We start from the raw sequence: 11,717 nt of genomic DNA, 5'->3' as shown, positions 1-11,717 counted from the left end.
CTCCCCCCTTCTCTCTCTCTCTCTCTCTCTCTCTCTTCCTCCATTTATTCCTCTCATTTTCTCTTTCTTATTCTTTTCATCCTTTCCTTTCCCTTCCTAGTTCCTATCTATCTATCTATCTATCTATCTATCTATCTATCTATCTATCTATCTATCCACTTCCTGTATCTTATGTGTAGTTTAACGCATGTATAGTTTTAGAAATAAGGTTTTAATATATAGCAGAATACACATTCATACCAAAAATCTCTAACTATTTTTTCTGAGGTGTCTGAGTTAAAACGATAACCATGTCCCTTATAAATGTATTGTAGTTTAACGAATGTGTGTTCAATGTAGGAAACGGCGCCTCTATAAACACTTGCCTGCGCCATGATGGGGTACTCGGGTCAACCACCTAAAGAACGTCTGCCGGCGCTATGGGTCAGGACGTAAAATAAATAAATAAATAAATACGTATATACAAGTGACGGATTTTAAGAGGTCACTGGTTGGAGGGGATAAAACACGGACCCACGTATTAGAGGAAAATGCAAACAATTATAAAGAAAAATAGTTGGGTAAATAAATATGAATGATCATATCTTACGTTTTAATGCATCAAGAATAGGTTTGAAAATATCACTAATGGGAGGAAAAACAAACATATATAGAAAAGAAGGAAGCAAAGAAGAACAGAAAGGAAAGGAAGGAAAAGGAGGAGGAAAGAAAGAAACAAGGAAGGAAAATAAGGAAGATATATCACCCATCAACTTTGGGAGACAGAAAAAGAGAGAAAAAAAGACATATTTAACGAGTGTGTGCAACGTAGGAAGCAAAGAAGAAAGGAAAGGAAAGGAAGGAAAAGAAGGAAGAAAGAAAGAAACAAGAAAGGAATATAAAGAAAAAAATCACCCATCAACTTTGGAAGACAGAAAAAGAGAAAAAAAGATATATTTAACGTGTGTGTGCAACGTAGGAAGCAAAGAAGAAAGGAAAGGAAAGGAAGGAAAAGAAGGAAGAAAGAAAGAAACAAGAAAGGAATATAAAGAAAAAAATCACCCATCAACTTTGGGAGCCAGAAAAAGAGAAAAAAAGACATATTTAACGAGTGTGTGAAATGGAGGAAGCAAAGAAGAGAGGAAAGGAAAGGAAGGAAAAGAAGGAAGAAAGAAAGAAACAAGGAAGGAATATAAAGAAAAAAATCACCCATCAACTTTGGAAGACAGAAAAAAAGAGAAAAAAAGACATATTTAACGAGTGTGTGCAACGTAGGAAGCAAAGAAGAAAGAAAGGAAAGGAAGGAAAAGAAGGAAGAAAGAAAGAAACAAGGAAGGAATATAAAGAAAAAAATCACCCATCAACTTTGGAAGACAGAAAAAAAGAGAAAAAAAGACATATTTAACGTGTGTGTGAAATGGAGGAAGCAAAGAAGAAAGGAAAGGAAAGGAAGGAAAAGAAGGAAGAAAGAAAGAAACAAGGAAGGAAAATAAGGAAGATAAATCACCCATCAACTTTGGAAGACAGAAAAAAAGAGAAAAAGACATATTTAACGAGTGTGTGGAATGTAGGAAGCGGGTTTAAATATCCAAGTGACAGGTTTTATGAGGTCAATAGTGGGAGGAAATAAAACATGGATCGAAATATTAAAGGAAAATGCAAACAACTATAAAGAAAATTAGCCGGGCAAATAAATGAATGTAAATGATTATACCTTACGTTTTAATGGATAAAGAATAGGTTTTGAAAATATAACTAATGGGAAAAAAAGATAAAGAAAAGAAGGAAGCAAAGAAGAAAGGAAAGGAAAGGAAGGAAAAGGAGAAAGAAAGAAACAAGGAAGGAATATAAAGAAAAAAATCACCCATCAACTTTGGAAGACAGAAAAAAAAGAGAGAAAGAGACAGAATATGTTCGGAAATATCACTGAAAAGGATAAAGGGGATAAAATACGGACCCAATTATTAGAGGAAAATGCAAAGAGTTCTGAAGGAAAAATGATCAGATAAACAAATATGGATGATTATACCTTACCTTTAGTGCATCAAGAATAGGTTTGAAATGAAAGTATTAGAGGAAACGTAAGCAGTTATAGAGAAAAATAGTTGGGTAAATAAATGAATGGAAATGATTATATATACGTTACGTTTTAATGGATAGATAATGGGTGTGGAAATATCCCTAATGGGAGGAAAAACAAACATAGAGAAAAATAATGAAGTCAGGTAAAAAAAAAATAATACCATGAGTTTTAAGACATAAGAAATTGGTTTGAAAATGTCACTAATGGGGAGGAAAAGATATCAAGAAAACAAAAACAAAAATACAGACAAATGTAAGATAAAAAAATGAGATGAAAATAAAGATGAAAATAAACTGAGAAATAATAAAAAAAGTAAGGTGAAAAATTATATGAAAATAAAGATAATGGGGAGAAAAAAAATATATACTAAGAAAAAAAAAATACACACAAAATGAATATAAAAAATAAGAAAATAAATAAATAGACAGACAAATACAAATAAAAAAAAATATATAAATAATATCACAGACGACGAGGAGGAAACACGAATCTCGAATGGAACGTGAAATATACAAGATTTTTATGGCTCTGTAAATACGCGTTCGGGACCGGAATGGGAGATGATTTGGGTGGGGGAGGAGGAGGAGGAGGAAGATGTGTTTTTGTCTACCGTCTGGGTCAAAGAGGGGAAAGGAGAGGAGGAGGAGGAGGAGGAGGCAGAGAAGAGGTCACACGCGTTTGTCTCCAGAATGGCACGTGTGTTTAAAAGAGGAGGAAATGAGGGTAAGGAGGAGGAGGAGGAGGAGGAGGAGGAGGAGGAGGAGAAGATGAGGAGGAGGAGCCTTAGAATCTTAGTAGACAGTTAAGTAAAGAGAATTAACCTGCCAAAACAACAACAACAACAACAACAACAACAACAACAAATATTATCAGACAGACAAACAAACAAGCAGAAAAAGACAGAGATAAGAAATGGAAGTTAAGAATCAAAGAACAAGAGAGAAAGATAAAGAAGAAGAAGGAAAGAGAGAAGAAAAAGAGGAAAGAGAGAGAGAAAAGAATGATGAAGAAGAAGGAAGAGGGGGAAAGGAGGATAAGGAAGAAGAAGAAGAGAAAGAAAGGAGAGGAAAAGAAAAAGGAATAACGAATAGATAAAGATAAAGAAGGAGGAGAAGGAAGAGAATGAAGAAAGGGAAGAAGAAGAAGGAGAAAGATAAAAGGAAAAAAAAGGAAAAGAGGAAAAATAAAGAAATAAGAAAGATAAAGAAAGATGAAGATAAAGGAAACAGAGAAGGAAGAAAAGAAAGAAAAGGGAGGGAAAGAAAAAAAGGAATAAAATGGAGTAAGGAAAAGGTTGATGGGTACAAAGCAACAGTGAAAGGGAGAGAGACAGGTCAAGGAAGAGAGAAAAAAAGGGAGATAATAAAAGAGGGAGAAAGGGAGGGAGGGAGAGACAAAAATAAAGGGAGGGAGAGAGACAAAAAAAGGGAGGAAAGAAAGGGAATTTGGGAGTAGCAAAAAAGATTACAGGAGAGAGAAAGGGAGGGAGAGGGAGGAGGGGGAAAAGAGAAGGGAGAAAAAAATGATAAAGGGAGAGAGAAAAAAAGGGAGGAAAAGAAAAGGATATTGGGAGTAGCAAGAAAGATTACAGGAGAGAGAAAGGGAGGGAGAGAGAGAGAGAGGGAGAGGAAGGGAAGGGAGATTAAGGGTGGAAAAAGGGAGATAAAGAGGGGGAGAGAAAGATAAAAGGGAGATGGGGTGTGGAGAGGATGATAGTCGGTATACTGGAGGAATAATGAAAGGGTGAGAGAAAGGAAGAGAAAGGGAGAAGGGAGAGAGGGAGAAGAGGGAGAGAAAAAAACAGGTAAACCCGGAAGTACAGGTAAAAATCAGGTACTGCGTAAATTAATGGAAAGAAGGAAGGAAGGAAGGAAGGAAGGAAGGAAGGAAGAAAGGAAGGAAAGAAGGAAGAAAGGAAGGAAGGAGGGAAGGAAGGAAGAATGGAAAGAAGAAAGGAGGGAAGAAAGAAAGGAAGGAAGGAAGGAAGGAAGAATGGAAAGAACAAAGGAAAGAAGGAAGGAAAATGAGAAAAGGAGGAGAAAAAGAAGAAAAAATAAGTTTGAGGATAAAGGAAAAAAGAGAAATATTAAAGAAATCAATGAAAAATGAAATAAAAAGGAAGAGAATGAAAGGAAAGGAGGAGAAAGGAAGGGAAAGAAAAGGAGGAAGAGGAGGAAAAAAGAAGAAGAAAATATAGGAGAAAAAGAACGAAAATTAAAAAAAGGGAAAAGGAAATACAAGCGGATGAAAATCAAAGAAATAAAATGAAAAAAAAAATACCAGAGAAAGGAAAAAAAAGAGAAAGAAAGGAAAATTAGACAGGTATGTATGTATGTATATATGTATGTATGTATGTATGTATGTAGGCAGGTAATGATAGGGTAAGACAGGTAAGGAAGGGAAATAGGGAGGGAAGGGAAGGTAGGGAAAGGAAGGGAGGAGGAGGGGAAGAGGATTAGGGTAGAAGAGATAGATAGAGAGATAGGAAGGTTAAGTAATGTAAGGTAAGGGAAGGTAAAGGAGAATGAGGGAGAGAAGAGAAATGGAGGAAGAGAAGGGAGGAAAGGGGAAGGGAGTAAGAGGAGGGGAAGAGGAGGGAGAGAAGAGCTAAGCAAGTAGGTAGGAAGGTAAGTTATGTGAAGGTAAGGAAGGTAAAGGGAGGTAAAGTGAGGGGTAGGAAAGGGAAGAGGAGGAAGAGGAGGAGGAAGAGGAGGGACAGAAAAGCGATATAAAGGTAGGCAAATTTACCTGTCCAAAATATCTTTACCTACGAGTCGTGAGGTCGTGATTGCAGGTAACGAAGAGGAGGAGGAGGAGAGGAGGAGGAGGAGGAAGAGGAGGAGGAAGAGAGGGAGACACGAAGGTAGATCAGGGTACACTGTTTCCAAATGAGAGAGAGAGAGAGAGAGAGAGAGAGAGAGAGAGAGAGAGAGAGAGAGAGAGAGAGAGAGAGAGAGAGAGAGAGAGAGAGAGAGAGAGAGAGAGAGAGAGAGAGAATATTAACATCGTGACGTGACAAAGACAAGGACAGATGGAAGGGGAAGAGGAGGAAAGAAGAAAGAAGGGAAGGGGAGGAAAGAGAAAAATGGGAGAGAAAAAAAGGGAAGAGGGAGAAGATTAAAAGAAAAGAGGAGAAGGAGAAAAAAAGGAGAAGGGAGGAGATGAAAAATGGAAATGAGGGAAGGGGAGAAGGGAATCAAGGGAAGAAGGAGGAGGAGGAGGAGGAGGAGGAGGAGGAGGTAAATATATAGAAAAAATAATAAACAATAAAATAAAGAGGAAGAAGAAAAAGAGTAAAAGGACATGAAAGGAAGGAAGGAAGGGAGAGAAAGAAAGAAAAGGAAGAAAGAAAGAGAGATTAAGAACAAATAAATAAATAAAGAAAGAAAGAAAGAAAGAAAAAAAAGAATAGAGCGAAAATGATAGAAGAAGGGGAAGGAAAGAAAGATTGACAAGTAAGGTTATAATGCTCTCTCTCTCTCTCGCTCTCTCTCTCTCTCTCTCTCTCACGTACTTTTCTTGTCATCGTCTTATAATTAATGACTTTGAAGGGCCGAAAGTTAGCCCCCCCCCCCCTCCTCCTCCTCCCTTGCTCTCTCTCTCCTCCATTGATAACTTCCTAGCCTTGACAATCTCCTATCACCTCCCTTCCTTTCCTCACATTCTTTTCTTCTTCTTTTTTCTTATCCCTGTCTTCCTCTTCCTCCCTTTCTCTCTCTTACTCCCTCTTCCTCTTCTATTCTCACTACCCTATTATGTCCTTGGCTTCTCTTCCTCCTTTCCTCCCATGCCTTTCTCCTCCCTTCCTTCTTCTTCTTTTCTCCTTCCTTTCTTCTTCTACCCTTCCTTTCATCTTCTAGTACCTCCTCTTCTTTTCTCCTCCTTCCTTTAATTTCACCATCATCTTCCTCTTTTTCTTCCGCCTATACTCCCTGCCAGGTCCATTTCCTTCCTCCCCTTCCCCTATTTACCTATTTCTTCTTCCCCTGTTTCCCCTCCCTTCTTCTCCTCCTCCTCTTCCTCTCCCTGGTGTGACTCCATTATACCCATGTCATGTTTCAGTTTCCCCTGTTTCCTTATTTCTTCATTTTCTTTTTCTTTCTCTTCTCATTTCATTGTTTTGGATTGTCACTTCTTTGTTTCCTTCCTTCTTTCCTTTTCTACTCCTCTCTCTATTTCTTCTTTTTCTTCTTATTTCGTTCATGTTCTTGTTCTTATTGTTCATTATTGTCTTCTCTTTCTTCCCATTCTTCTTCTTCTTCTTCTTCTTCCTCTTCTTCTTCTTCTTCTTCTTCTTCTTCTTCTTCTTCTTCTTATTATTATTATTATTATTATTATTATTATTATTATTATTATTATTTTCCTTCTTCTTCATCTTCTTTGTCCTCCTTCAAGGCCATCAAACACCCACTTAACTATCATCAACACCCACGTCCTCCTCCTCCTCCTCCTCCTCCTCTTCTTGTCCTCCTGTCACCGCTTTGATCTGCCCTCATGACCTCGTTTTCGATCTATTCCCTTGACCTCCTCCTCCTCCTCCTCCTCCTCCACACTTACCGCGAAAACCTGTTTCTTAATATTGGTGATTGGAAACATATTACTATCTTCCTGTTTCTCCTTCCCTTTAATTATCTTTTCCTCCTCTTCCTCCTCCTCTTTCTATGCTGCCTCTATTACTTTATTATCATCATTAACATTTACTATCATCACCAAGACGATAAAAGAAAAAAAAACGTTAAAAGTACACTTGCCCGTACCATATTATATTCTTGATAAATTATACAAATATTTTTTCTTCATTCCTTTTAGATTTCATTCTTTCTTTGATCCTATTCTTATTTCTCCTCATTCTTTTTCCTCCGCCTCCTTTTCCTCTTTTTGTTCCCATACTTTCTTTGTTTTCGTTCGTATTTATCCTTTTCTTGTTCTACCTCCTCCTTACCCTTCTACAATTTAATCTTCCCTTTGGTTCTGTTTTAATCTATCTATCTATCTTTCTTTCTCTTTATCTTTCTATCCATCTACCCAGACCAAGAGTACTATTAACTTTATGTGCCTCAAGTACGCAGTGTTAATCAAGAGATGGCGGGTTAGAACAAAATATATATGGTGTGAGCAAGACCCAGACAAAAAAAAAGTGAAGTGGAATGGGAAGGGCAAAGTTACATGATATTTTAAAGAAAGAATGGAGAAGATAAATCAATAAAGGTGATAATAGGAGAAACAGAACTCTATGAACCTCTACGAATACTATTACTAACCTTTTTGACGCAGATATATAGTTACGAGTAGCTTAGAAATAGACAACCCTGCCAGGCCACCATGCACCTAAAAGAAAACGGGCATCTGAAGAAAACGCACCTTTACCATAGTCAATGCCTCAAAATACACGTTTTCTACACTCAGACATAATAGAAAACGCTACACTTTAAGGTTGACTCTAACAAAACACACCAACCCTTACAATCCCACAAATTTAAGGGTAACCAAAACAAAACGCTTCCGCCATTATAATCCTACTATTAACACCCTATCCTCTTCGTTTCAGCGTTAAGGGGGGACTTTAAATGGAGGCCTAACCAGGGGGAGGCGTCCCTGGGCCATGCTATCGAAACAGGGGCGCGCGTGGTGGTGGTGGCGTCTGGAGGGCTCCTGACAGGGGATGAGGGAGACGGCTTCCCGCTGGAGGAGGCGCCCCCCCTACTTCCTGGGGGTGGCGCCCTTTTACGTAAAACCGCCGAAGTTCATTGGGGGTGAGTAGGCGCTTTGTTGTTTTTGGTAGTGTTGTTGCTGGCTGTGTTGGTTGTTTTCTTGTTTTTTGTCTTTTTTCTAACGATTTCTTTTATTTTAGTCTTTTCGAGGTTTTAATTTCGTTTTCTTTTTCTTCTTTCTTCTTTTGTTTCATCCTTTTTTTTCGTTTTGTTCTTTTTTATCCTCTTTTCTTCTCTTTTCTTTCCTTTCCTTTTCTTATTTATCTTTTTCTTGTCCCTCCTCCTCCTTCTCCTCATCCTCTTCCCAGTTCTTTCTTTCACTTCATCCTTCCTTTGGCATTTTTCTTGCTTATTTTTTCTCCTCTTCCTCCTTCTCCTTTCATTTCCTCCCTTATTCATTCTTCTTACTTCTATGATTATTACTCTGATTATTTTTTTCCTGCATGCTCACTTCTCTTTCCACTCCCCAAGAATTCCTGTCACTGTCAGGTCCACATGTCGACTCACTTCAATGCATGACAGGAAGAGCATGTCACTTCCTACACCACTTAACGTGAATTAGCTGCCTTTTGCCAGCATAATAAGTAAATAAATGTACTAGAAATGTCTGCATGTATAACGCTTTGTCACCTGTATATATTGACATGAGTTGATTGAATTTCTACCTGTATCTAATATTATTGCTCGAGGAATCTTCAATACAATCTCGTCTTCAGTGATTTTGTAAGTAATGTTTTAAGTAATAACGTTAAGTACATGTAAGACAGGTGAGTGTCTATAAATGGGGCTCTAGGAAGGTATTAGTAGATTTATGTGTAGTTTAAGGATGTACTGATCTGTGTGTGTGTGTGTGTGTGTGTGTGTTCTCCATATCTTACATACACCTATAATAGTGGTAAGTGTTGTAGTTGTTGTTGTTGGTGGTGGTGGTGGCGGTAATGATGATGATGATGATGAACCTGACGAAGTAACAAAATATCAAAATAACAACATTGCTACTCACCATTTTTTCTTCCAACGCTTTCCTTTCCTGTGACGGTTTCCTCTTTTCATAACTTTATTTTCTGAACTCACTGGAGGCTGTTCCTGCTTATTCGTCTGTATTCTACCCACGCTGAAAATAAAGCCAAAATAAGTAAACAACAACAACAACTTACACGTAATTAAAGTATGCAACTGACAACACGAGAAAAGAGAAATAAAATAAAGGAAAAAAAACATAAACCAAAAGTACAATTAGCCGAACGAACAAACTAACGCACTCGCCTCACCGTTACATCACATCAAGCTAACGGCAAACGGGCGTAACGGTTCCTTAATGCCCGCGGGAAATATGATAACGAGGCCGCATTTATAACCATTAGACAACGCTAGGCTCTCAGATTAACATAAACACGAGTAATTATCAACGTGTTTGCATTACTTCGATTGCCTGGGGAAAATCTCTTAATTATATATACGCCTTAATGTGTGTGTGTGTGTGTGTGTGTGTGTGTGTGTGTGTGTGTGATTAAGATTGCATTTGGCACGTGTCTGAATGTGGCTATAAAACACACACACACACACACACACACACACGCACACACACACACACACACACATTTCAAGGTTCATCACACACACACACACACACACACACACACACACACACACACACACACACACACACACACACACAGAACAACTGGTATACAGATTTCAAAGAGAGGTTCGTCATTCATACAACAAACTCACATACATAAACAAACCAACTAATAAATAAATAAATAAAATAAGATAAAATATAATAAATACTTCAGTTACCCCTAAAGAGCTAGATTCTGGCAGGTCGAGAAAGAATAAAACACATTTGAACCTTATTTCTACCATTATTCCTTATCACACATGCATCTAAACCTCCATAAAGCTTCTCCAGTCCCTTATCTTTTACCTGGTCTATGTTCAACCCTTAAAACTTATCTAGAACCCGTGTAAATGGAGAAAAATAAAGATCACTCACAACACCGTTCTCTTCCTCCTCCTTCCTTCCTTCTCTTCCTCTTACCAGATTATCGTACTCAGTTTCAGCCCATTATATTTTTCCGGATATCTGACGTGTAACTATTGCAAATATATCTATAATTAATGTTTTGAGCTATTATTTAAGTTGGCTATCGTTATTTGTGTTGCTACTACAGTGTACAGTAGCCTAATCACAGAGTTATAACCATGTATTTAACTCTGAGCCTAATGGTCTGAGTACGACAGTCTAGTAATGTGGCGCGAACTGGGTCTATATCATCATTAGTTTCCAGTCTGGCGTGAATATTAAAAGGCTAAATGCTCTTAATATGAAGGAAATATATGTTGTGTGTTTAAAAGTTTTAGTTATCGTTTTGAAATTAAGGTTTTGATCCGAGTTAGCTTTCTTATAATTTTATCACTTTTTCATTTTTTACTCGCGCTCTTCCTTCCTCCTTGTAACTTCGAATCGTGTCAAAATTACGTCTTTTCTTAATTAATAGCGTGAAAAGTAGGTGAAAATTCTATTAACTGGGTAAATATTAAATTGTTTGTCCGGACTAGGCTATCGAATATCACTTTTTTCCCCTTCATTCGCTATTCTCTTTGTAAAACCATGTCGAAATTACGTCTTTTCTTAATTAATAGTGTGAAAAGCAGGTGAAAATTCTATTAAATGGGCAAAAAGTGAAGAAATAATGGAGGGGTGATCTGCGCATGCGTGGACCCAGGATCGGCTGATGGTGTGAGAGGGCGGGATGGCGGTTGGTGACTTTCTTTCATATATTCCCCTAAAAGTAAATGAAATAGAGGATTACACACTATTTTTCATGATTGTACTTGTAGCGCAATGTTTTTTGAGTATATATGGTGAGTGTCAAGAGTAGGAAAAACTTAGAACATAAGGAAAACGTAAGATAAATAAGGGAATATTTGAGAGGGGCGGGTTGACGGTTGGTGACTTCCCTTCATATATTCCCCTAAAAGTAAGTGAAATAGAGGATTATACACTATATTTCATCATTGTATTTGTAGCGTAATGTTTTCTGAGTATATATGGTGAGTGTCAAGAGTAGGAATAACATAGAACACAAGGAAAACGTAAGATGAAAAAGGGAATATGTGAGAGGGGGCGGGTTGACGGTTGGTGACTTCCCTTCATATATTCCCCTAAAAGTAAGTGAAAAAGAGGATTATACACTATATTTCATGATTGTACTTATAGCCTAATGTTTTCTGAGTATATATAGTTAGTGTGAAGTGACGGAATAACTTAGAACATAAGGAAAACGTAAGATAAATAAGGGAATATTTGAGAGGGGCGGGTTGACGGTTGGTGACTTCCCTTCATATATTCCCCTAAAAGTAAGTGAAATAGAGGATTATACATTATTTTTCATGATTGTACTTGTAGCGCAATGTTTGCTGAGTATATATAGTTAGTGTGAAGTGACGGAATAACTTAGAACACAAGGAAAACGTAAGATAAACGGAGTGATTTGTGAGGAAAGCGGGTTGGCGGCTGGTGATTTCACTTCATATATTCCCCTAAAAGTAAATGAAAAAGATGATTATGCACTATATTTCATCATTTTATTTGTAGTGTAATGTTTTCTGAGTATATATGGTGAGTGTGTAGTGTAGGAATATCATAGAACACAAGGAAAACGTAAGATAAACTGAGTGATTTGTGAGGAAACGGAGTTGGTGACTGGTGACTTCCCTTCATATATCTGCCGAAGAGTAAGCGAAAACGAGAATTATACATTATTTTTCATGGTTGTACTTGTAGCGTATTGTTTTCTGAGTATACATGGTGACTGGGAAGCGTAGAGATTACACAGAACATAAGGAAAACGTAAGAAATATAAGGACTAACTATGATAAATATTCCACCTGGCCGATCACATTTATCATTTTTACTCCTCAGTTTGTTAATACGC

The 11,717-nt window shown here is 37.5% G+C and overlaps 1 long non-coding RNA gene across 1 annotated transcript in view; it reads right to left on the bottom strand.

Annotated features, from left to right (window-relative positions):
- Nucleotides 1-9,789, bottom strand: part of LOC127003516 (uncharacterized) — a 66,497-nt gene extending 56,708 nt beyond the window's left edge. The window contains exon 1 of the long non-coding RNA XR_007757111.1: nt 9,773-9,789. This is a non-coding gene — a long non-coding RNA (uncharacterized LOC127003516). The remainder of the gene's footprint in view (nt 1-9,772) is intronic.
- Between the last annotated feature and the right edge of the window lie 1,928 nt (nt 9,790-11,717).

Source organism: Eriocheir sinensis, chromosome 25 (genome assembly GCF_024679095.1).
Source record: "Eriocheir sinensis breed Jianghai 21 chromosome 25, ASM2467909v1, whole genome shotgun sequence".
NCBI classification, from domain to species: domain Eukaryota; kingdom Metazoa; phylum Arthropoda; class Malacostraca; order Decapoda; family Varunidae; genus Eriocheir; species Eriocheir sinensis.
Note: the sequence above shows the minus strand (reverse complement) of the source record. Positions and strands in the feature narration are given on the sequence as shown.